The sequence below is a fragment of the Geotrypetes seraphini genome, chromosome 4 (genome assembly GCF_902459505.1).
Source record: "Geotrypetes seraphini chromosome 4, aGeoSer1.1, whole genome shotgun sequence".
Taxonomy (NCBI): domain Eukaryota; kingdom Metazoa; phylum Chordata; class Amphibia; order Gymnophiona; family Dermophiidae; genus Geotrypetes; species Geotrypetes seraphini.
Genome location: NC_047087.1, coordinates 200,600,585 through 200,625,266, shown reverse-complemented (window position 1 = coordinate 200,625,266; position 24,682 = coordinate 200,600,585). Strand labels below are relative to the sequence as shown.

General features: G+C 41.2%; 1 protein-coding gene across 13 annotated transcripts in view; it reads left to right on the top strand.

Annotated features, from left to right (window-relative positions):
* USP54 (ubiquitin specific peptidase 54) overlaps positions 1-24,682 on the top strand; it is a 312,165-nt gene that overhangs the window by 49,505 nt on the left and 237,978 nt on the right. For 10 of the 13 annotated variants that reach the window (XM_033941395.1, XM_033941394.1, XM_033941402.1 and 7 more), the window contains exon 2: positions 4,149-4,405. The exons of 1 other annotated variant lie outside the window; for it this stretch is intronic. The gene's annotated coding sequence lies outside the window, so the exon portion shown is untranslated. Of the gene's footprint in view, positions 1-1,994; positions 2,121-4,148; positions 4,406-24,682 lie in introns of those variants that run through there. 2 more of the 13 variants (XM_033941393.1, XM_033941396.1) reach the window with 2 other exon arrangements.

Below are 24,682 nucleotides of genomic sequence, written 5' to 3'. Positions count from 1 at the left end.
GAAACCAGCCACTCAGCAATGTTACCAACAAAAGTGGACTAGGTTTTCTTCCTGGTGTCGTCTGCATTATCATGATCCAACTTCCTTGGCAGTGGAATTGATGTAGGATTGTCTTCTTCATCTGTCTGACTCTGGTCTCAAGTCTACATCTATCAGAGTCCATCTCAGTGCTATTACAGCTTTTCATATGCCAGTCGAGGGAAAGTCTCTGACTGCTCATCCTTTGGTCTCCAGGTTTATGAAAGGATTTTTCAATGTGAAACCACCTCTCAAGCCTCCACCTGTCGGTCTGGGACCTTAATGTAGTCTATTCCAGTTTGATGAAGCCACCATTTGAACTAATGGCCACATTTCATTTCAAGTTTCTTACCTGGAAAGTGGTATTCCTTCTTGCACTCACCTCTGCCAGGAGGGTCAGTGAGTTACAAGCATTAGTAGCAGATCCACCCTTCACAGTTTTTCATCATGACAAGGTGGTTCTACTTACACATCCAAAGTTTCTTCCAAAAGTTGTTACTGAATTTCATCTCAATCAGTCTATTATTCTACCTGTGTTTTTTCCTAAGCCTCATTCTTGTGCTGGAGAAACTGCTTTGCATGCTTTGGACTGTAAACGGGCTTTGGCCTACTACATTGACTGGAAAAAGTCGCCTCGAACATCTCCCCAACTGTTTATCTCCTTTGACCCAAACAAGTTGGGGCATCCTGTATCCAAGAGAACAATTTCCAACTGGCTGGCTGCCTGCGTCTTGTTCTCTTATGCTCAGACTGGACTGGCACTGGGGAGTCGTGTCACAGACCACAAAATTAGAGCTATGGCAGCTTCTGTTACTTTCCTTAGATCTACATCCATTGAGGAAATTTGTAAAGCTTCCACCTGGTCCTCAGTTCATACATTCACTTCTCACTACTGTCTGGAGTCTTTTTCCAGGCGGGATGGGCACTTCAGCCAATCTGTATTACAAAATTAATTTTCTTAAAGGCCAACACTCCCACCATCCTATTTCTGTTAGCTTGGAGGTCACCCATATATGAGAATATGCTGCCTGCTTGTCCTGGGATAAAGCATAGTTACTTACCATAACAGGTGTAAGCTGAAGGGTGAGAAAGGGGGTCAGGGTGTTACGGAAGGGTGTGGAGGGTGAGAAAGGGGAGTCAGGGTGGTATGGAATCATGGTGAAGGGTGAGAAAGGGGGTCAGAGTGGCATGTAAACATGGTGAAGGGTGAGAAAGGGGGTCAGGGTAGTATGGAAGCATGGTGGAGGGAGATAAAGGGGGCAGATGCTGATGGAAGTGGGGGGAAGGAAGAGAAGAGATGCCAGACCATTGGAGGAGGGAAGGGAAGATGATGGATGCCAGACTAATGGGGGTGAGGGGAGAAATGGAAGGGAGATGCATAAAGTTTCTAGAACGGGAATAGAAAGAGAGAAGATGCCATATAGAAGGAGCAGAGAGAGGGTAGACAGTGGATGAAAGGAAGAGAGTGACAAAAAGATGAGGAAAGCAGAAACCAGAGAAAACAAGGTAGAAAAAAATTCTATTTAATTATTTATTTTTTGCTCTAGGTGAGATGCATCACTGTTTCTGTGATGTTGCATTGTATGCAGAGTCAGCTTCTTGGTGCTTCAGTTTAACCTTTGACTACGTATTTTTATTCTATCTCCCCATTTACAAAACTGTAGAGCGTTTTTTAGTGTTGGCATCTGAGCTGTTACCACCGTGGCTAAAAATCACACTACAGTTTTGTAAAAGGGGGAGGGTTTAGTTTGTGATTACATACTAGGCGAAGGTGTTTTCTGTGTTCTGTGTGTTCAAAAAGATATGGTTTTCTGTTAGGATTGACTGTGTAGGATTGATCTGTACTAGCCTGGCTTGTTTAGTTTTACAATGGGTTTATTGATGTACTGCTCACTGCAGTGTGTAAGATGCTGCCTTTTCCTAGGTATTCATGTGTGACGTGTGGATTGTTACTAAAAATCATGTTTTTCATACAGATGGGAGGTGTAAAAAAATGATGGGCCCCGGGTGTCACATATGCTTGGTACGCCACTGGGCTACAGTCAACAGCACAGAAGTGAGGGTGGCAGTGAAGATGGAAACTGAGAGCAGTGGAATCACAGGTTGGTGAGGGTTAGAATCAGTAAGGAAAAAATAATAGAAAAATAAGGAAGTGCAGAGATTAGTTGTGTTGATCTAGGTCATTATTGTTCATTGTAAGGTCCAGGTGCCAGTGGTGGTTCTAGTCGAACTTAAAGCTGTTCCAGGAATGGCTCTGGTATTAGCACAGGAAGAGAAAGAGAAATGAGCTACAGCAAGGATGTCATATATGCTGCAGGACCCAATCCCTGCTGGTACTGGAAGAGGGGGCTTCCTATAGGTGTGTCTGACATGGACTGCCAGGCCATGGAGACCCAAGCACCAGCGGCACAAGAAGAGGAGGTTGTCTGCTGTGGCCAAGATAGCAATATATTAAGTAGAAGAAAATGCAGTTCCTATGGGCACAGCCTGATGCAGACTGAATAGGCAACAAGACCTGATTAAAAGTATTCAATAATGGAAGGGAATAAACAAGGAGGTGAGTAAGAGAGGGAACATAAAAGGGTAGAGGAGAGAGGGGATTAAGATGAAGGTGGATGGATTTATAGGGAAGGAAGGAGACTGGGTGGAGGGCTATAAAGAGAAGGAAGCTACAAGGAGATAGAACTATAAAAGTTACAAGGAGATCGAGATTAGCAGGAGGGGGGTCCATGGAAGTTTGGAATAGAGAAGAGAGAGGGATAAAACATGGAGTAAAGCATGGGAGTACAGGCCTGTATCAGACTCATATCCACATACAACAGCAGTGCTGTCCTGTATGCACCTTCTCAGAAATTCGTGCATAACTCACCATTTCATCAGATACACTTGGTCTCACATACACTTGCATTCTTGCCATCTACTGCTACTATTATTAATATGCTACCAGACGTATGCAGTGCTGTACAGAGTCACAAAGGAGATGGTCCCTGCTCAAAAGAGCTTACAGTCTAAACAGGCAAGACTCCTACTGACAGATGTTCAGACCCTTCTATCTTTCCATACACACAGTACTCCCCGTGCATATTTACCATATTTCCCAGATTGCTCATGCAATAGCACTCCTATATGTTCATATCCCTACACACATTCTCCCATACATAGCCAAATATAGTATGAGGGGCTGCTGAAAAGGTCTCGGTCCAACCAACAAAGCTGGGGCAGTCTCTGTCGAGGACTATGCACTTAGTCCAGTGATTTTCCACTTATTTTCGTTCCCTCCATGCTGTTTCAACTCCCTCCCTTAATGCTATTTTTCCATCCCCCCTCCCCCACCAACCTTCAATGTTGCTTCCCCTCCTGACTTCCCCAAGTACTTCCTCCCCAGGCCTGGCTGATGTAATTTAATCTTCGGGCAGCTGGCAGCAGGAATGTGGTAAGCCTGCTGCTGCCAGCCTGCCCCGGAAGCTGCCTCTACAGATCCTGCCTACTTGGGACTAGGAAGTCGCTGTAGAGAGGTGGCTTCCGGAACAAGGCAGTGGCAGCAGGCTCACTTTGTTGATGCTGCCGGCTGTCCAAAGATCAAATTACAGCAGCCGGGACCGGGGAGGAGGTAGGTGGGGGAGTTGGGAGAGCCGGCTAAACCTAGACAGATTCCCATTTAAAAAAAAATAACCTAAAGTATGGCTACCCGGACAATCCTCTTAAAAGAAGTTTTCTCGGACATTTGGTAATCCTAATTATTTTGGTTTTTTACATCTTTTTCCATGTTTAATATTAATCATCTGCGATAAGGATTTCTTTAGTCACCCTTATTTTGTTTTGTTGGATATATGAAGATCATAATTTATTCCATAAAGAAACATCTGTTGTTTATTTAAGGACTTTAAATAGTGAGATAATAACAAAGGTGCACTTTTTTAGGTAATACCAGGGCACCAGAAATGTTGAATATATGTAATTTTGCTTTCAGTGTAATCTCTTCTGGTTGCAGTAATATTTTGCTTTTTTTTTTTTTACCTGCATTTCAACCGAACGAGGAGCTTGCTGACTGAGCTGTAGATTTAAAATTATGGACATGAAGAGCACTGAGTAAAAAATAACCTCACAGAAATCTGTCCTCATTTCTGTAGAACAGGAAGCATTCTTCAGAGCATGAAAAGTATATTACCGAACCAGCTGTGCTGTTCCTTTAAGAAAACAATGACCTGACTGTTGGAGGAGGGGCAGCTTCCTGAGAATCAGGTGCATGGTTGAAGGGATGATGTCATCCTTCTACCGAGATCTGCCCTATAGACAGCGCGACATGCTTGCAGAAGAGCAAAATATTTTCTTAATTGCCGGTTTCCAAGAAGAGAAGGAGGAGGAGATGAACAGAACTCAGCAGTTTGTGAGTATCAGAAATAGAACTATTGCCTTCATCTCTTCAATACTGCAGCAGCAGCAGCAGTGTCACACAGTTTGAAGGTGACACATTGCTTGTTTACATAACTTGAAAATTGCACACTTACTGTATAAGCAGGTTAGAGACAGTCTGCATTCTAGGCTTTTTCAGTTATGCCTGGTGGTGCAAAATGCTAGCCAGTTATTTTTTTAAATTTGTATCTTAGTAAGCTATACTGTAATGTACTGGGTCTTTTTTTTCAAGCTTCAAAGCTTGATATGGTGAAGATACTGGACCAGTAACTTAGAACATATGTTGTAGCTTAAAATGTGATCTTAGTTCACTGTCCCTCCTGTGTGACCTTGAATAAATCACTTAATATGCCTCAGATGTAAATTTGCAAGCGGTTTGGATCCACAGACATTGTAATCTGTCAATTGTTGTACACTGCAGTGTACATTTGTGGCACTATGTAAACATTAAATAGAAGAAATATCAGACTGAGGGATAGGTTTTTTAAAAAAATTTATGCAAATCTTTGATCTGCTCTTAATTAAGACCTTTATGATTTCTTCATAATTCTTTTTCTAAGTTTTCACAGTTTGGAATTTTACATTGTCTATGAGTTCTTAATAATACATTGACTGTTAGTAAAGAAATTTGCAGTGATCCTCAGGATATTGGAGGAGGTACATAGTTGATTTCATCCAGCAGACTTATGAGTTTAATATAGATATAATAATAATAATTGTATTCTTTTATACCACCATTGCCAGAAGTTCTAGGCAGTTTACATTAAGAGAAACTGGACAGTCGGCGAAATATATTCATACCATAAAAATAAAATCATACAATAAAAAAGTTAAAAATATGGTTACAATCTTAAGAATACCAAGTTAAGTAATAAATTTGTCAAACTGAGAAGACTTGACTAATTTTTGAAAAGAACAGTAAGACGTGGCTTGATGAATACATTCACCAAGCCAAAATTACAGTTTACCTGCTTTAAACGTTAAGGTCCTATCAAAGAATGTCTTATAACGAATACCGTTTGGCTTTGGAAAGGCAAATAAATGGGAACTTCTTGTATTCCTTAATGGTCTATATAAATCAAAGTGCAAATACACTTTATAAGGTTGCAGTATAAACAGCATTTGGGAAGTAGGGAGGATGATAATGATTAGGAAAGGAAGTAAGGGTCCATGCAGAGAGGGAATCAAAGTACAAACAACACAGAAAAGAGGAAAAAAGTACCAGGAGCATTCAGCCTTCTTTTTATTGATGGACCTGACATGAGCTGTGTTTTGGCATAACTGCCTGCATCACAGATCAATAATGTTGAGTTCCTTATTCATAGTTTGCAAATTAAAAGCACCCAATCAGGGATTAAACCAATATTGTTAAATTTCAAGTCTTCACATTGAAAGCGCAGCACATCAGTCAGTCACCAATGCCCCAAGCCGCACGAAAATAAAATCTTGCACATGCGTACTACAAGGATTCTAAGAAAGATCTTGCTTTATGTATGTGAGGTTTCATTTTGGTGCAGCTTGGGGTGGTAGTGACCGATGCACTGCGCTTTCTGGTCAATGTGAAGATTTGAAATTTAACAATATTGGTTTAAACCCTGATTGGGTGCTTTTAATTTGCAAACTACATATAAAGAACACAACTGATTGATCCCTAATGCAGGAAGTTATGCTGAAACATAGCCTATATTCAGGTCCATCAATAAAAAGAAAGTTGATTACTTGAAAGCCCCTGGTGCATATTTCCTGTTTTCTAGGAAAAGTAGTAAGGAAGACTTTTAAAGTATTTTCCTTCTAGTTTTGAGTAAGTGAAGAAAATGTAGCCATTCTTTATTGGGCTAATGCCCATTGACTTAACAACTGAAAAATTCAGTTTATGGCCCATTAGTTACTAATTTTTCTTCCAAGAAGAGTATAGTTTAGAGAAGAGTATAGGTATAGTATAGTTTTTATGAGTAGGAGTGGAAGGTTTCTGAAAGTATTGTAGAATTAACATGCTCAGCCAGTGGGGGGAAGTTAACTATTTATTGGTCTTACTATCTCCTTGAACCATCACTTATTCTAGGAAATGTCAACTTCCAGCTTTGGAAGTATATATTTAAAAAAAAAAAAAATGTTCTTTGAAGAGACTTCATTATGAAGGATTTTGAAAGCTTCTCTTAACTGCTCGCTTTAACAATTCTCAGTCTTGTTAAATTGGGATGCTGCCACACTTTCCATTATAAGACTTGAACATTGGCCTGAAAATTCTGATTTCAGATTGCAATCTAAAGTCCCTTAGTATAATTTCGGTTTAAATGATTTGTATTCCAATTCCAAGATTAAATAATTTTTAAAAATCTAAAGTCAATATACAAGTATACTATATTTTATGAAATTGCGCTATTTTAGCCTAGTACCTTATTTCCTCGAAAATAAGATAGTCTTATATTAATTTGGCCCAAAAAAAGCCACTAGGTCTTATTTTCGGGGAGGTCTTATTTTTTTTCATTTACAATGATTATCTCTCTCTTCCTCTCCTCCTCCCCAATTCTTCCTATTTCCTTTCTCTCCCCCACATGTGCAGCATCTTTATTCCCCTCTAAATCATCCCTTTGTATAGTATCTTTCTATCCCTCCCCCTCCCTTCCATCCCCCTATGCAGCAGAACCCTTGCAGCCTATATCCCTCCTTCCCCTTGTGCAGCAGAAACCTTGCAGCTTCTATCCCTCCCATCCTCCCGTGGAGCATTTTTTAATCCCTCCCATCTCCCCCTGCTGCTGCCGTGCACCCCCCGAGTCCCTGCTGACCCTTTCATCTCTCCTACCCATCCGAATCCCGACTGCGAGACCAAAATACAGTACCTTATAACAAACCGCATCGTTGGCAGCACAGGCCGCACTGCAGCTTTCTCACGCCTGTGCATTCCTCTGCTGTGTTCCTGAGATAGTGCAAAAGTGTACTGTATTGTCACTTTAAAAAACTTTGAGCAAATCTTGAGACTGCCCGTATTGCCCAAGCTTTCCCAATATTGGTTTTCTTCATTAATTTTACTTATTTTCAAAGTTCATTCTTTTTCTTGTAAAATTTTCATTTTTTCCCCTTTTATTCTTCCGTACTTTGGCATTTCTTGATCAGCTTCTAATTCCTTAAGTTCCACTGAGAACAATACATTCCACTCGGCATCTTCTAGTTGACCCATACCCAAGACAATTTTTTTACCACACAACAAGAAAAACAATATTTTCAGTTACTGTTCGCTCAATATGGAATGCTCTTCGATTTGCCTTAGGATAGAAACTTCCCGTGATAGATTTATGTTCAAATCTTTATTATTGTGGATTAAAGACAAAAGAGAAAACAAGCACAGTGCAAGCAAACCAATAACTAACAATAAACAATTTTTCAGTATAGGAAATACATCCCTTCCCTACCCCCCCCAGAAGGGCAACCAAAAGGTCTCAATAACTCCAGAGGCCCGTACTCTTGTGACCCCCTGGCAACCGCAAACTACCCCCCTCAAAAAAACAAACAAATCACACAGTATCCGATCCCAAGCAACAACACAATGTCCTGTCCACCAGACTCCTTAAGAAAGAGTATTCAAAATAAGGCTGCGATCTCAAGGCAGTAAAGAATCTAAATAAGCCCCCCCAAAACAAGCAGAAAGCTTCTACGTCTACAAGTGTGACCCACTGCCTCTTGGGCCTCACAAGAAACTAGAGTATGCACCAAGGATCTCCATACTTAGAAAGACAGAGGTTCGGAAGTGGTCCAACACTGTAGTATACATTTGCGAGCAAGGAGACACACCTTACAACACCAGAGGGGATCTCCCCTAGGAAGGCTTCCAAAAGTTCCAGGCAGATCAAGGACTAACTGCTCCATTGTACCCACAAGGGCGCAGTGGAAAAGGCGTTGTATATAGTACATTATAGACATCCAAAAGAAGCGAACAGTCCAGCAATCCCAGAAAGAATGAGCAAATCTATTAGGTTCCCTGCCACACTTCAGACAAAGGAGAATCAATGCCCCCAATTTTATGTAACTGCACTTGGGTATAATAGGCCCTATAGATCACTCGATCATACCACTCCTTGAACAGTGCTCCCGTAATCAACCTAGGGATCCCTCTTATGGCTACCAATGATCAAGGTCTTTATGCAATTTGTGCCCTCACTTCCTCCGCAACCGCAAAACATCTTTAGGGCTGTCCAAACGAAATAAGGCTCTGTACAAGGCAGCCACCGAAGTATGGAAAGCTTCCACACATGTAAAAATCCTGAAGACCCTTCCCAATAGGTTGCTCAAGCCTCTTCTGAGGAAGTGAGAGAATATAATGCTTAGCCTGACAATAAGCAAAAGTCTCACCCCCCCAACATCTACCTAGCTAATCATCAAAGGCTGCAAGAATAATAATAATAACTTTATTTTTCTATACCGCCATAGTCAAACTGACTTCTAGGTGGTTCACATAGAAAGAAGGTTGGACAATCAGCGAATTACACAATGCAAGAAGAAGGAAGTTACATGATAATTAGGGAAGCATATGGAAGGAATACATGAGAGAAAGAAGTTACATAATACATTGGGGTTATAAGGGGAAAGAATACCTGAGAGAGGTCATCTGATTAGGCAAGGAATTTGTCAAATAGAGCGGTTTTAATTGATTTTCGGAATGTGTTGTAGGTCTGTATGGCTTTATTTATGTGGTTTCCCAGCCAGGATTGCTGTCTGTTTGCTTGGAACATGAAGGTTCTGTCTAGGAAGGATTTGTATTTGCAGCCTGTGTTCTTTGGGTATGCAAAGATGTTTTTGTTTCTGGTTGTAAGTGGGGTTGTGCAGAGTGAAGTGTGTTTGCAGGTAGGAAGGTGCTAGGCCCCAGATTTGTTTGTAACAGATACATGCAAATTTGAACAGTATTCGTGCCTCCATTGGTAGCCAGTGTAATTTTTTGTAATAGGAGCTGATGTGGACTTTTTTCCTCAGTCCGAAGATCAAGCGAACTGCAGTGTTTTGCACTAATCTTAATTTTTGTACTGTTTTTTTGGGGATACCCAGGTAGGCGATGTTGCAGTAATCTAGGATAGATAGGATCAGCGATTGCATCAGTAGTCTAAAGGATGTTGTGTCAAAGTATTTTTTGATAGTTCTTAGCTTCCACATCGTGTAAAAGCATTTCTTCACCAGTAGGTTTGTGTGGTCAGCCATGGTTAGGTGAGTATCTAGAGTGATACCCAGTATTTTTATGGTTTTGGAGATTGGGTATTCATGGTCGTTTATTTTTAACGATGTTTTCGTTATTTTGTCGTTGGGGCTTGCCAAAAAGATTTTTGTTTTCTCTGTGTTCAGTTTTAGTTTGAAGCTAGTGGTCCATTTTTCGATTTCTATCATTGTATGTGAGAGTTTATCTATAGTTTCATTTGTGATGTCAGTTATGGGGATTAGGATGGTTATATCGTCTGTGTATATGTAGTGCTTTAGGTTTAATTTTTTTAGTGGGTGACCTAAGGATGCGAGGTAGATGTTGAATAATGTGGGTGATAGAGGGGAGCCTTGAGGCACCCCTGATGGGTTTTTCCATGAGTTGGAGTAATTTCCGTTGCTGGTTACTCGGTAGGATTTGTTTGTTAGGAATTCTTGGAACCATTTCATTACCTTTCCCGAGATTCCTATTGCGTCAAGGCACAGTAGCATGATTTTGTGGTCTACTAGGTTGAACGCACTGCTAAGGTCTAGTTGCAGAATCAGTGCGCTTTTGCCTTTGCTGAAAAGATCATAGAGGTGGTTTAGTATGGAAGCTATGACGGTTTCTGTACTGTATCCTTTCCTGAAGCCTGATTGGTGTTCACTAAGAGTGTTAAATTTGTCTAGGTAATCTGTTAGTTGTAGGTTGACCAATCCTTCCTGTAATTTTGTGAAAAGGGGAATGCTTACTATGGGTCTGTAATTGGATGTAAGTGCTGTTGAGGCTTTTTGATTTTTGGGGATAGGAGTAATCAGTATGTGTCCCATATCCTTCTTTAAGGTTCCGTTTGTAAGGGCAGTTGTTAACCAATTGAATAGTTCCATTTTGAAGTCAGGGGGGGCAACTGTCATGAGTTTAGGGGAACATTCGTCGAGTAGGCAGTTAGATTTGGTATATTTGTTGAATAAACTTAGGAACTGGTGCCAGTTTGGGAATTCAAAGTGATCCCAATTCATGTCTGCTCTGGGATCCAGATCCTGTGGATCAAGGTATTGAAGTGTATTGGTTGTGGGTATGGGTAGAGTAGTTCTTAGGTCAGTGATTTTGTTTTTAAAAAAGTTAGCTAGGATTTGAGCGGATGGGGGGGCTCTCATAATCCTTTTTCAGGATTTGTGTTGTGTCTGTTAACGTTTTTGCCAGTTTGAATAATTCTTTACTGTTTATTTTTGTTGAACCAATTTTTTGTGTGTAGTATATTGTGCGTTTTTCTTTGATCAGATTTTTGTATATTTTCATTTTTTGTTTCCAATTTGTCTTGTCTATTTCTTTGTTTGTTTTTTGCCAGATTCTTTCCAATTTTCTTAGTTCCTGTTTGTTGGTTAGTAGTTCTGAGTCGAACCATTCGTTTGGTGGTCTATCTTTCTTTCTGTATGTTTGGTATGGGGCTATTTGGTCTAGGAGGTCTTTTCTGAACTTTTCCCATCTTGTTGGGAATTCCTGTATTTTGTTGGTGGTGGGACGTAGCTCATAGTGAGCCCAGAATTCTGTTGGGTTTATGGTACCACGACTGGTTATTGTTTTTGTGTTTTTACTTTTGTGTTTCGGTTGTGAACTCTTTTTTTGCCAACGAAGGTTGAAATTGCCAGTATAGTGGTCCCTGTGTAGTATTGTATTTTCGGATCAAGGGTTTCTTTTTGAGAGAAGGTGACTATGTCTAGTTTGTGTCCCTTTTCGTGGGTTATCTCTGTGTCTGGAATTGGAAAATCGAGTGACAATAGGAAGTTGGCAATTTCAGTTACTTCTGGCTTTCCCTTTTGTTCTAGGTGTATGTTTATGTCCCCCAGGAGTAGATTGTATGATCCTTTTAGAGTGTTTACGTTAGGAATTCAAAGAATTCATCTCTGGCATTTGACCATTTTTTGGGTGGGATGTAGAATAGGGTAGCAGTCAGTGATTCTTCTAATTTGGCGTTAGTGATTTTGCAAATTAGTATTTCAAGGTTTTCTGATGTTTTGAAGTCTGTCTTGGTGTAGTTAAAGGGTTCTTTTAGTATGATCGCTAGGCTGCCTCCTTTTTTCCAGCTTCTAGATAATGGGAGTATTTTGTATCCCTGTGGTAGAATTTCTTTCATGATGATGTCTGTGTCTGAGACCATCCATGTTTCTGTTAGAAATAGGAAATCTGGCTTTGTTTGTAATATCCAGTCGTTTATTATGTGTGCTTTGTTTCTCACGGAGCGGGTATTTAGATAGTATCCAGTAATGTTTCCATAGTTGGTTGGGGTGGGAGTTTCAGAATATATTATCTTTTTTAGGTTTCCGTTTTTGGTCTGGTTCCTATTTGGTTTGCGGGGTTTGCGGTTGGTGGTTATCACTGGAATTTGAAGTGGGCCTTGTTCTGGGTAGATTTTTAGTGGTTGGTGGGGGTTTATTGCTTTGGATAGTTTGGCTGGTCTGTGCCAGGTGGGATGGTTGTGAATAGGTTGATGGGATTTGTCTTCATAGGCCCAGCATCTAATAATAATAATAATAATTTTATTCTTATATGCCGCCATACCCAGCGAGTTCTAGGCGGTTCACATCAATTAGATTAGGATCCGCGTTGACATGCAGATTTACAACAATTTATCAGATTTACAACAAATTTAACCGAAATTGACAGATGATGAATGAAGAGGGTAGAAGATAGAGCAGATAAGGAACAGTATCCCTAGTAGTAGTTGGTGTTTGTTGAAAATTGCCATGTTGTGTGAAGTGTAGTGGGATGCGGGTTGTATCAGGTAGTAATTGGCAGTACAGGCTATACATGCGGTAGTAGGCTATGCATGCGGTAACAGTAATGGGCGTTATAGGCTATGCATGCAGTAGCAATCTAAACATGCGGTGGCAGGCTATACATGCGGTAAGGAGGCTATACATGCAGTCTGTATGCAGCTATATATATAGTCTGTAGATGCTGTACAGGCATTATATGCAGGCTATACTGTCTATACAGGCTAACCATGCGATAGCAGGCTATATATGCGATAACAGGTTGTACATGTAGGTTAGTCATGCGATAGCAGGTTATGCATGCGATAACAGGTTGTATATGCGATAGCAAGCTATACGTGCAAAAACAGGTTATACTTGCAAGCTGTATTGTCCATATGGCTAACCATGCGATAGCAGGCTATACATGCGAAAAACAGGCCATACATGCAGGCTGTACTGTCTAACCATGCGATAACAGGCTATGCATGCAATAATAGGTTGTACCTGCAGTCTGTACAAGCTATACTTGTAGTCTATGCATGTTATGCAGTCCATACATGTTATACAGGTTATATATGCAGGCTATACGTTCAGTCTGTATAAGCTATAGAAGCAGTCCGTACATGCGGTAGCAAGCTGTGCAAGTAGGCTATAATTATAGATTATACAGGCTGGTTTTCCCTTTGAAGGTAATTAAGGAGTACCTATCCTGTGGTCTGGGTTTCAGACGTTTGCATTGCCGCTTCGCAAAGGCGTGCGCCTTAGCTGATGCGCCGAACGTCTGCGCGCCGTTCCCTTGAATCAATTAGTTTGGTTTCGCCGACCAGGGGGGGGGGAGCTGGCTCACACGCCCGGCTGGAGGGGGTTAGTTTCGTTGGAGGCTCTGTGGAGGTTTCAATCTACCGTCCGGGGTCAACAAATCTCCACAAGCTGATCCCCGACAAGCCCAATCAAGAAAGGTGGGATTATCCTGACTTGGGGGGAAAAGCCAGATTCCTCAATAATTGAGTGGTTACTCTACGATCCCCACCCAATTTACATATTAAGCTTCCCCACACAGCCCTCCCATCAGCCAATCCTTCAGGTGGCATAATAAACAAGCTTCGTTATAAAGACCAAAGTTGGGGAGCCCAAGCCCTCCCTGTTGCCAGCCGCCCACTAAGAAGTGATAATGAACTTTCGACTTACAGCAGTCTCCAGAAGGACCACATTGAGTAATAAGCATCCAAAATATGAGCCAATAAGTCATCTGCAAAGGCAGCCAGCTTAAAAGTATGGCCCCCAATCTGAACTTCCTTAATATCTGGTCGGGACTAAACATCCCGAATGAGCGGATCAAGATCTAGGACAAATAAAGGTGAAAGAGGACAGCTTTGTTGAGTGCCTCTATGAATCTCAAACAGGGAAGATCTATAATTGTTAACCCAGAGTGGCTTACAGCGCATGGGAGCTGAAACAAAACGACCTTCAAATCCATATTTAGTCAAAGTAGCAAGCAGATAGTCCCAGCGAACCCTATCGAATGTCTTCTCATTATCAAAGCTGATAAGTAAAGAAGGCTGCACCACTCTAGTAGAATAGTCCAAAGATGTTAAAATTTTCCTCAAGTTTTTAGCCAATGATCTACTCTTAACAAAGCCCACTTGGGACTCGTGGAGAATTTGTGGTAGAATCCGAGCCAAACGATTAGCTAAAATTTTCACCAAAAGTTTAACATCAAAATTAAGCAAGGATATAGGGCGATAGTATTCTGGAGCGGCATGATCCCTCCCCGGTTTCGGAAGGACTATCATCTGGGCCACATTGAGGTGTTCCGGTATAGCTTCAGCATTAATCATCACATTAAACATGTTAGAGATCGGGTGGGCAATTTCAGTTTTCATAAATTTATAAAACTCAGCTCTATGCCAGGGAGCATTCAAGGTAGAACTCTGCGCAATGGCCAACTCCACCTCCCCAGCACTAATGGGCATATTTAACCGTCCAAGTTTGGGTTCAGTAAGGCATGGAAGGTCAAGCCCGTCTAAATAGAGCTCCCTAGTAAGCCCCAAATCTGGGGGAGGGAGGGAGAGCATAAAGATCCTCATGGAATGTCCAAAAGATTTCACAGATCGCAGTGTCAGTAGTAACCCTTTCGGTATCAGTTGTGCGGAGTTGTATAATTTTTTTACGACCCTCCCTCTGCGATACCAAACGGGCTAAAAGTTTCCCGCTTTTATGGCCGTGTACATAAAGCTGATATTTATAATAAGCTAGGGTCTTAGTCGCTCGTTGATGAAGAAGCTCATTAAGTGCAGTCTGCAAAGACAATAAGTTTTGCTTATGGGCTGGGGAGGAGTGAAGGCCAAAAATGTGCCACGTCACCATGATTTGATGAGTTAAACACAAGATTCTCTTGATAGATTTAAAGTTTCACTAATATATAGAAATAAAACAAAAAAAAAAAGGAAATAAGGTAATACATTTCTTATTGGACTAACAGTGCATTTTATGATGAGCTTTTGAAGGTAACCCTTCAGATCAGAAATAAGCAAATGTTGACAACAATTTCACTAAAAATCTTTTTATTTTCAGATGCATTTAGGGCTCCTTTTACAAAGGCGCACTAGGGCCTTAATGCTTGCAATAGCGCATGTTAAATTCCCGAGCGCGCTAGCCACTACCGCCTCCTTTTTAGGAGGTGGTAGATTTTCAGTTACTGCGTGCTATAGCGTGTGATAATTTTGTGCGTGCACTAAAAACCCTAGCGCACCTTCGTAAAAGGAGCCCTTAGTGTAGCATATACTTTTTCTATGATTTTATTTTTTCTAGTTATATGCTCAGACTCTGCAAGCTTCTCCTTGCACAAGCTTTCTATTGAAGACAGCCTACGAAGGACCTCCCTTTTTTCCCTTGCCCCCTCTTTTCTGTTGCAAAAAATAGAGTTCTCCCCTTCTTTCCTCATGTTTGTTCCTTTTACTCCTTTGGAGTAATTTTGTATTTTGTCTTTTTTTTCCTGTCTAATTTATATGAGTTAACATTTTAGAGTAGTTTGTGTTATTTTATTTGCTATATTTTAAAGATTTAATTGTAAACCGCTTGGATATTTTGATAGGTGGTATATCAAATATTTAATAAACTTGGAAATTTGGGAACTTTGACCCTTTTTTGGATTTAAATTTATTTGACCTCCTCGGACCACTGAGTCCTTTGTAGAGAATGACACAGGGACAGCATTTATCCCCGTCCCCATGGGAAACCATCCCCATGTCTAAGAGTATGAATGGACACAGCCACTGATCCTCAAGCCTTGCTTTGAAGAATTCTGGTGTAGAAGAACTGAGGTTGAGATAGACATTAAAGTATGACACTGGGAGGGTTTCCTGCAGTTATCCTTGGGGACGAGGACAAATTCTGTCCCTGTGTCATTCTCTAGCATCTGTGGTCTTGAAGTGGTCCCTTCAGTATCTTGAATGTTTCGATCATGTCCCCTCTCAGTCTCCTCTTTTCAAGGGAGAAGAGGCCCAGTTTCTCTAATCTCTAGCCCCTTAACCATTTTAGTCGCTCTTCTATGGACCCTTTTGAGTAGTACCGTGTCCTCCTTCATGTACGGTGACCAGTGCTGGACACAGTACTCCAGGTGAGGGCGCACCAGGTCCCGGTACAGCGGCATGATAACCTTCTCGGATCTGTCCATGATCCCCTTCTTTATCATTCCTAGCATTCTGTTTGCTCTTTTTGCCGCCGCCATGCATTGCTTGGACTGCTTCATCGACTTGTCGATCAGAACTCCCAAGTCTCTTTCCTGGGAGGTCTCCAAGTCTCCAAGTACCGCCCCGGACATCCTGTATTCATACATGAGATTTTTGTTATTGACATGCATCACTTTACACTTATCCACGTTGAACCTCATTTGCCATGTTGATGCCCATTTCTAGAGCTTGATTATGTTGCGTTGCAGATCTTCGCAATCCCCTTGTGTCTTCACTACTCTGAATAACTTTGTATCGTCCGCAAATTTAATCACCTCACTCATCGTAACAGTGTCCAGATCGTTTATAAAGATGTTGAGGAGCATGGTTCCAAGTACCGAGCCCTGCGACACCCCACTGGTGACGCCTTCCAGTCAGAGTGTTGTCTCAATGTCCAGAGCTCTTGGCTTAGTAGTTGTATGGTATTGCTTCAGATCCATTTCTTCCCCTCCTCACAGGAGATCACCTCCCAGAGAGCTTCTCATTTACGAAATTTATCAGACAAATGGAACAAGCTCTACCAATCAAGATGGAGTCAGTCTGAACCTAGAGCAGAACTCTTTGGTATCTGCTCATAGTCCAAAGCATCAAATGATTGTCCAAAGCTTCCCTTTCATAACTTAATGAAAGACACTAAGTTTAAAAATTGGGAAGCACCCCTTTTGGTTCCTGTGGTGCCACAGAAGCTTAACTCCTTATACAGAGTCCAATCTTGCTCAGGATTTGAGAAAACTTAACTCCAACTCCTTGTAGAGTTTGCATTAAAGAAGATTAGCAGCTCCAGAACCTATGTTGGCACCCCTCCTGGTAGATAAGGAAGAGCTTTAGACAAATTTAGACATAGACTTTTTCAGAACTCAATGTTAACCAGTAGAATATTGAGTTACAATTTTTATATAACCTTTTACATGTCATTAGTACAAAAACTCTCAGAACAATTTATTCCTGATGACCAATTAAATGAGTTTCAACAACTTTTTAATGACTTGTTGGAAACAAGGAAGTATATGGCAAGATCAGACTTTGATGCCGTTGATGTCACCTCACGAGCACCAGCATTACCTGTTGCTATGAGGAGACAAGCATGGTTAAGAGTTTCTGACTTGGATTCCAATGTTCAAGAGCGCTTAGCTGATATCCCATGCTTAAGTGATGAGCTCTTGGGGAGAAAATAGAGGAGGCCACATAAAGATCACAAGGCATGAACAGTCCATGACTATTCTTTCTACGTCAAGATCTTCCAAATCCCAGCCTATAAAACGGTTTTGTTCTTACTGTTCCAAGTGCAGATATTTCCCATCTTCTGCCTTTTCAAGATCTCCTCATTAAAAATGCCCCAAAAGACCCAATCAGTCTCTGCAGAAATCTCAGCAGTCCTTTACTAGAGAGCCTAGCTAGCATACTACAACCTACTGGATACTGGAGAAGAAATTTTTAGTTCAGTCTTTTTATTGGCTGCATAATTATTCCTGCAAACAGCATCTCTTTAATTTAACAAACAGTATTCATTCCTATCCCTTTTCCCCCCTCCACAGCGGTTTCACCTTTAAAGCACCACAGCACTTAATAGTTCTTTTTGACATCTTAGGGTCAGTGTAGTAAGAGGTGGAAGCCAAATAGCCAAGAACTGTTTTTTATGTGTTAGACTTGCTGTCATACTGTTAAATGCTTCATCCTCAACAAAATGTGCATTCCCATTCTTCACATATGTAGGCAGCTTTGTTTCCTTCCACCTAATCATTGTACAAGATTTTGCCATTAAACATGCTTTCCTTACCCAACAGTACATCCAGTCTGCTTCCCAGAGGCTTTTATTGAACTTCAAGAACAATCAATAAAAACTGAAACACCCTCTCCCCCAAAGCCTGTATCCCTTGGCATATCCAAATATTATGAAGACGCGCACTCTCTTGCTCTGTGTTTTTAGGGCAAACTCCTGACACTTTTTCATTTGTGTGCTCAGTTAGGGTACATATATAATCTATGCAGGAAAATAAAGTGCAGCTCATACCATGTTATGCTTTCTATCACTTCTTCTTTCACTCTAAACATACCTGCACAAAAATCAACATCCACATCTATTTTCAGATCTTGGGCCCAGTATTAGAAAGATTTATGCTCCTAACTTTGAAAGTTATGTTCATAAATTGGCCTCATTGAAAAGTTACTAGGGTTGAGTACCTATATACCCAAACTTTCACTGAAATTTAGAAGCATAAAAAGTAGGTTGCAACAAGAAGATGTAACTCCATTGTTGAGGGAGGGGGTAGACTGTTAGTTGCTGGGCATTGTTTTTCAGCAATACATTCATAAACTACCGGTAAGCTCATAAATCTAGCCAAATGATTAGGAGGTCTAAATTTATAAGCAGAGCTCATAAATTTGGCTGAAAATAGGTGACAAATATAGGAGCCTAACTAGAGCAAATATTTAGAAGCTCAGTTTTGTGCGTTTTTTTAAATATTGGGCTTCTTGTTTCTTATTTTTGAATAATGACTTCTATGTTGAGTCCTTCAGTCTGCAATCAAATTCTTATATAGGTATGACATTTTACCCACTTGAAGAAATTTCTTAATTAGAATATTATCAAAGGACTCAAGAAGAAAAGCTTGGCTTCCTTCCCTCAATCTGGGCACTATGTGGTGTCATACCTGCAGATACTCATAGAATTCCCTATGGCTCAAGTTATATTCCATTCAAAGAGAAGATTTTATATTCCATTCGTAGCCAGAAGGATGCTAGACTGCATAGAGAAATTAATAACTAAGAAATTTTGCTTGTTAGACTATGAGAGAGAAATTCAGTAACATGGGGGGCATAACTGCTCACATGAAGTTACATTAGAGAGTAAAAACTCCGTTTAGCAAGCATCAGTTACATCACTAAAATTCTCTCTAAATACCTTTACTTTAAACTTTTAATCACCTGCGTATTGCTAGCTGAGTCTTCTTCACACATATAAATCAAAGGTCACATGTTAGTGCCTTGTAAAATGTATATTGAAACATTTCCAAAATCTCACCCATATTTTAACGCACTACTTAGGCATGGTGTTGTGCCACACTTCAAAACAGTGTATCACAGAAACACGAAAAACTTATCTGAATGCTGGCTTCCAGTAATCCGACGAGAGCCTCATTTTGTCTGTTGCCTCAGGGACCTGTATGCAGCTCAAGCACACCACTCCAAATTCTCAAAAAAGCCTGAGCTGTTGTAGAGCTTTAGTGAGTTTTAGTGATGTAACTGGTGCTTGCTGAACAAAGTATTTACACTGTACTATAGCTTTATGTGAGCGGTTATGCCACCCATGTCACTGAATTTCTCTCTCATAGTCTAACGGGCAAAATTTCTTAGTTATTAGTTTTGGTGCAGCTGTGAGCCTTCTCACTCATAATAACAGGACTGTGGAGTCGAAGTCAGAACATATGTGGACTCAGACTCCTAATAGAGTTAGAATGTATGCCATGCAAATATAATTTCTTATCTCACAGATAATTTGATTAATCAATTTTTTTAAGAATATGTTTTACTTTTAGAATATATTTTGATATTAAGCTCTTTGTTGATTACAAAATGTAATGGTACCTAGAGAATGACATAGGGACAAAATTTGTCCCCATACGCACAAGTCTCAAATAGTTATAATATACTGTCTAACCAAAAAATGGTTCTAGGCGGTTTACAACAAAAAAGCACAAGTCATACAGTGGAGAGTAATTTTAAAAGGAAAAAACAATTCTAAACAAAATACAATAAATAAGAATTGGTCTTACAGTAGAAAATATGATTTAAAAGAAAAATGCAGTTTAAAAAAATGGTTCTAAGCAGATTACAACAAATAAGAACAGAGCATACAGTAAAAATACAATTTAAAAGAAGATACATTGCATGACGGAAGCATAGAATTATTAAACAAAACAAGCAGTTAGGATATAAATTTTTCAAACAGTTGGATCTTCAGTAGTTTTCTAAAATCAAGATAAGAAGAGGATCCTAGCATAATTTTACCAAACTAATCGTTCAATTTGGCAGCTTGATAAGAGAGAGTTCTCTCCAGAAATCTTTTGTAACAATATAATTTAGCAGAAGGAAATATAAACAGACAAATTCTACGTGTGACCTCATTTGAGTGGTTCAAAGAAAAATGGGAAACAAGGTATCCAGGTGACAAACCAAAAATTGATTTGTAACAAATGCAGGCAAACTTAAACAAAACTCTGGCCTCAATCGGCACAAACAATATTCTGTACAACTGTCATTTTATAAATCATAAATACAGACCAAGAATCAACAAAAACCCCTGCCTCCCCCCTCCCCTCCCAAATATCCCCTCCATTAGCGAGACAACAGAACAAGCCACATTACTACAAAATACTGCATAGAAAAATTATGCTAACAGAATACCTCGGTCACACACACAAAATACAAATGCTAAATTTATAATAGCTGACCAAAAACAAAATCCCAAGAAACCACATCTTGCATATTGTTACATGCTACGCCCTTGACTAAGCCATTAGGCGGTGCTAGTGCTGACAGACCTTTCAGATCTAGGTGTGTTCCCCTGGAATGTGGGAGTAACCCTTCAGGTAAATCTTATAGTATAACTAGTCTTTAAGCCCGTTACATTAACGGGTGCTAGAATATGTGTGTGTGTCTGTATTTATTTTTTTTTGCCCCCCTCCGTCCATCAGCACCTCTTCCCCTGTCCAGCAATACCTCTTTTCTGTTCCCCCTGTCCAGCAGTAGGCCTCCCTTCCTTTTTTTGCCCCCCCCATCCATCAGCACCTCTTCCCCTGTCCAGCAGTACCTCTTTTCTACCCCCCTGTCCAGCTGTAGGCCTCCCTTCCTTTTTTTGCCCCCCCCCGTCCATCAGCACCTCTTCCCCTGTCCAGCAGTACCTCTTTTCTGTTCCCCCTGTCCAGCAGTAGGCCCCCCTGTCCAGCAGCACCTCTTTTCTACTCCCCCTGTCCAGCAGTAGGCCTCCCTTCCTTTTTTTCTCCCCCCCGTCCATCAGCACCTCTTCCCCTGTCCAGCAGCAACCCTTACCTCCACCGACATTCGTCTGAAGCCGCGGCCTGCAGGCACCGACAGTCTCTGCGGCCTGCTCCAACTTCCTCCTCGCTTGCCGTCACCCCCCCCCCAACCCAGGGAAGCTTGATGCGTTTCGGCAGCTTCCTGTCTGCGAGCCGCCCGCCCGTGGTCCCCGGCCCGTTCGAGAGAGGAGCCGCGGTGGGCGGGTGAGCAGGCAAGAGGGAAGATCCTGGCAGGTGTGCCTGTGCCCCCCCCTCCGAATCAGCAGCAGCAGTGAGGAACTCTGGCGGTGAGTGACAGCGAGGGGGGGAGTTGCTCCGTGTTCTGGCCTGCCTCCGTGTTCGAAAATCGAATTCGGCACGGAGGCACACCTCACGGCGCCAGGAATCACAGAGTTTCAAGAGCGCATGCGCGCTCTAGGGTTTTATTATTATAGATTGTCCCAAAATGAAATACACCAGTCCAACTTCGAGGAACCCGAGGCGCCTGAGCCAATCAGGGCCTTAGGATCCTCCCTGTGCATCACATGAAGCACTGGGAAGAGGCCTAAGGCCCGGGCAGACGTGTCGCTGGACCCGGAGAAGCAGGAAGGACTGAGCACCCCTCCTGCTTCCAAGTTGGAGGGGTGAGTCGGTTGGTGTCCCCCCATGTTCCAGCCATATTTGTATGGGTGGGGAGGGCAGCATCGGGTGGTGGCAGGAGGGTGTGGACATCCCTCCTGCTATTTGTGGGTCACCGGGGAGGGGATCGTGATTGTTGGGAAGGGGGGTGACCCCTGGCTGTTTTTTGACAGGTCTGCCTGTCTTTTCATTTTTTTTTTTATGGGGCAGATATTTTGCGTGTGTAACACATGCAAAATATCTGTGCCATGGAAAAAAATGAATAAAACCAGGCAGGCCTGTCAAAAAACAGTTACCGACAGGGCTGGAGCAGACAATAGTAAAACCCAATTCAAAATAGCCAAGCAATTGTTAGTGAATTAATCGCCTGACTATTTTGCATGGGGTTTTACTAATTTGCATGGGAGGATCAGGATCAGATCGCTACAAGGGTTAGTGAATCAGGTTGGAGGGAAATCGGATCGCAGAAGGCTCGCAAACTGATTGGTACACGATCGGTTTGCTTATTGAATCTAACCCTTTGTCTTTTCACCAAAACAGGGTGAGAAACAAAAATATTACTTTCCAAGTGAAAAAACAAAAGTACATTGCTTGAGACACTCATAATATATGCATAGCTTGCACTACAGGGAACATGAAACTCTTAAGGCTCTAAATCAGGTATTTGCAGCACCTGTGCATTCCTGCTAGAAAAAGGGAAAATAAATCTTCAGGATCCCGAAACTCACACCTTGTTATAATATAGGTTTCAGATTCATAAAGAGAATCCAATAAATCAATATACATCAAAAACAGTTTAATTAGTAATGATAATAAATACAGTGAAATTCTCGAAACATCAGTGGAAAGGACTAAAGACATAAAAATAGTCAACAGATCTATCTTCAGTGGTCTGATACCGACAGAGAAAATATACAGAAAATAATAACTTGTCTTCTGCTGATCGAAAGATCAGCTGGAATCCCAGTGTTTAATGATGTTCAGCAGCAATCCAAACTGAAGCGGAATGAATAACAACCTGTTGAAACAGTCCAAATCCAACTGAGAAAACATTGAAGTCCATGTGATCCCAATCCCAATAACACGAGTCGTGTTTCGACAAATCTCTTTCTCAAGAGGAAGGAGAGCACTGGAAAGTAGAGAGCACATGGGCAAATATAGGCATGGCATGGGCATAATATAGGTTTCCCCACAAACCTCCAGCTTCACATATCTTCCCAAAGCCTTTTGATTTGATTCAAGGCTGTGGTAAACATTTATCCTCTTCAATAGCACAAGACAAGGCTTTAATTCAAAAAGTTTAAAAAACACTTTTTTTTCTCTCTCTTCCCTTTCTTGCTTTCTTCACCTGCAAGGTCCAGGATATACCCAGACCTGATCATAACATAGTCTTTCATGTTGGCAAAGGGAAAATCAGTTCACTAACCTGAACCTCCTCTCTTTTAAAGGAAAAACTTTGGAGAGGCAAAACAAAACCATACAACCAACAGTTAAAGTTCACTGTTCCCAAGCATTAGTGACCCACCTCCATGTTTCTTCCAGCACCTCTGTCTCAGCAGGCCATTCCATACTGTCCATAGCTTCCAAACCACCTGGACTCTCTTGGTTCAAGCTATTCTCACTTTCCTCCAGCATACCTATTCTGTTTCCTTACCATGGCTCCAGTGGAATGTGCCACCTTTTTCTCCTGCTCAGGACCCCCTCACACTGGCTTCATAGCTTCTTTTTTTATACCTCATGAAACCACACCCTAACCTTCTGGGAAGGGGGATGGGTTCTAGCACTCTAGGGCTCTGTGTGAGCTGCTGTAAAGGGACAGGGTTCTCCCTACAAAATGAAACCTTATCCGGTTTTAAAGTAGCTTTATTTCCACAAGGAACTTGTCCGCTTTTAATAACACTATTTCTATTCTGTTGTTCTTCATTATCAGAGGAGTAGTTGGCTAACTCCAGCTCTTCATTGCTAACCTGCTCAGCCCTTCTGACCCTGGAGAATGTGTTAGTCCTCAATTTCTTAGTGACAAATCTGGTGCTGGGACTGGGTTAGTCATAATATAGATATATAAATATAGGCGTCATAGCTGAAGGTTTATGTAGCAACTCCACAACCCTGCATAATAATAGTAATTTAGGAGTGTTGGTATTTTGGCTAAAGACATCAAGACTTGAAGCAGTTCAGAATAAGGTGACAAAAATGATATGGTGTTTGTACCAAAAAACACATGAGAAGAGATGAAATCTCAAATATTTATATTCTAGAACAAAGGTTCTCAACCCAGTCCTTGGAGCATAGTAAGTTAGTCAGGTTTTTATGATATTTGCAGTGAATATGCATGAGATAGATGAACATACAATGAAATTAGTCTATGCAAACTTTTCTAATGCGGATATCTTGAAATCTGCATGTACCCTAAGGATGGGATTGAGAAGCACTGTTCTAGACTAGAGGAAAGGAGGGATAGGTTATTTATTCTTGATATACCACCATTAATGTGTTATAGATCAAAGTGATTGACATTGAAAATATAAACAAAACCACACTATTTGATAGAAAATATAAGCCTAAACCAAGTCCATCACTAGAACCCCAATTCTTATTTCATATAAGTCAGGCGAAAGAAGTGGGTTTTCAGTAAAGTTTTAAAGTGGTAAATTATTCTTCTGCTGTTAACTGTTTAAGGAGATTACTATATATACTCAAATATAAGCCGAGATTTTGGGGTCAAAAAAATGAGAGAGTGAAAGGCTGTTTTTGCTACTGCTGCTCCTTTGAAGAATTAGCATCAGCACCCTGTGTGTGTGTGGGGGGGTGGGGGGCTATTGGTGGGAGGGAGGGAAATTCTGCTCTTCATGTGTGGCAACAGAGAAGAAGAGACAGGAGGGATAGGTGAGGAAAGGGGAGAGGAGGAGAGTGAAAGGAAGATGCTAGATGGAAAGGGAGAGAGTGGGG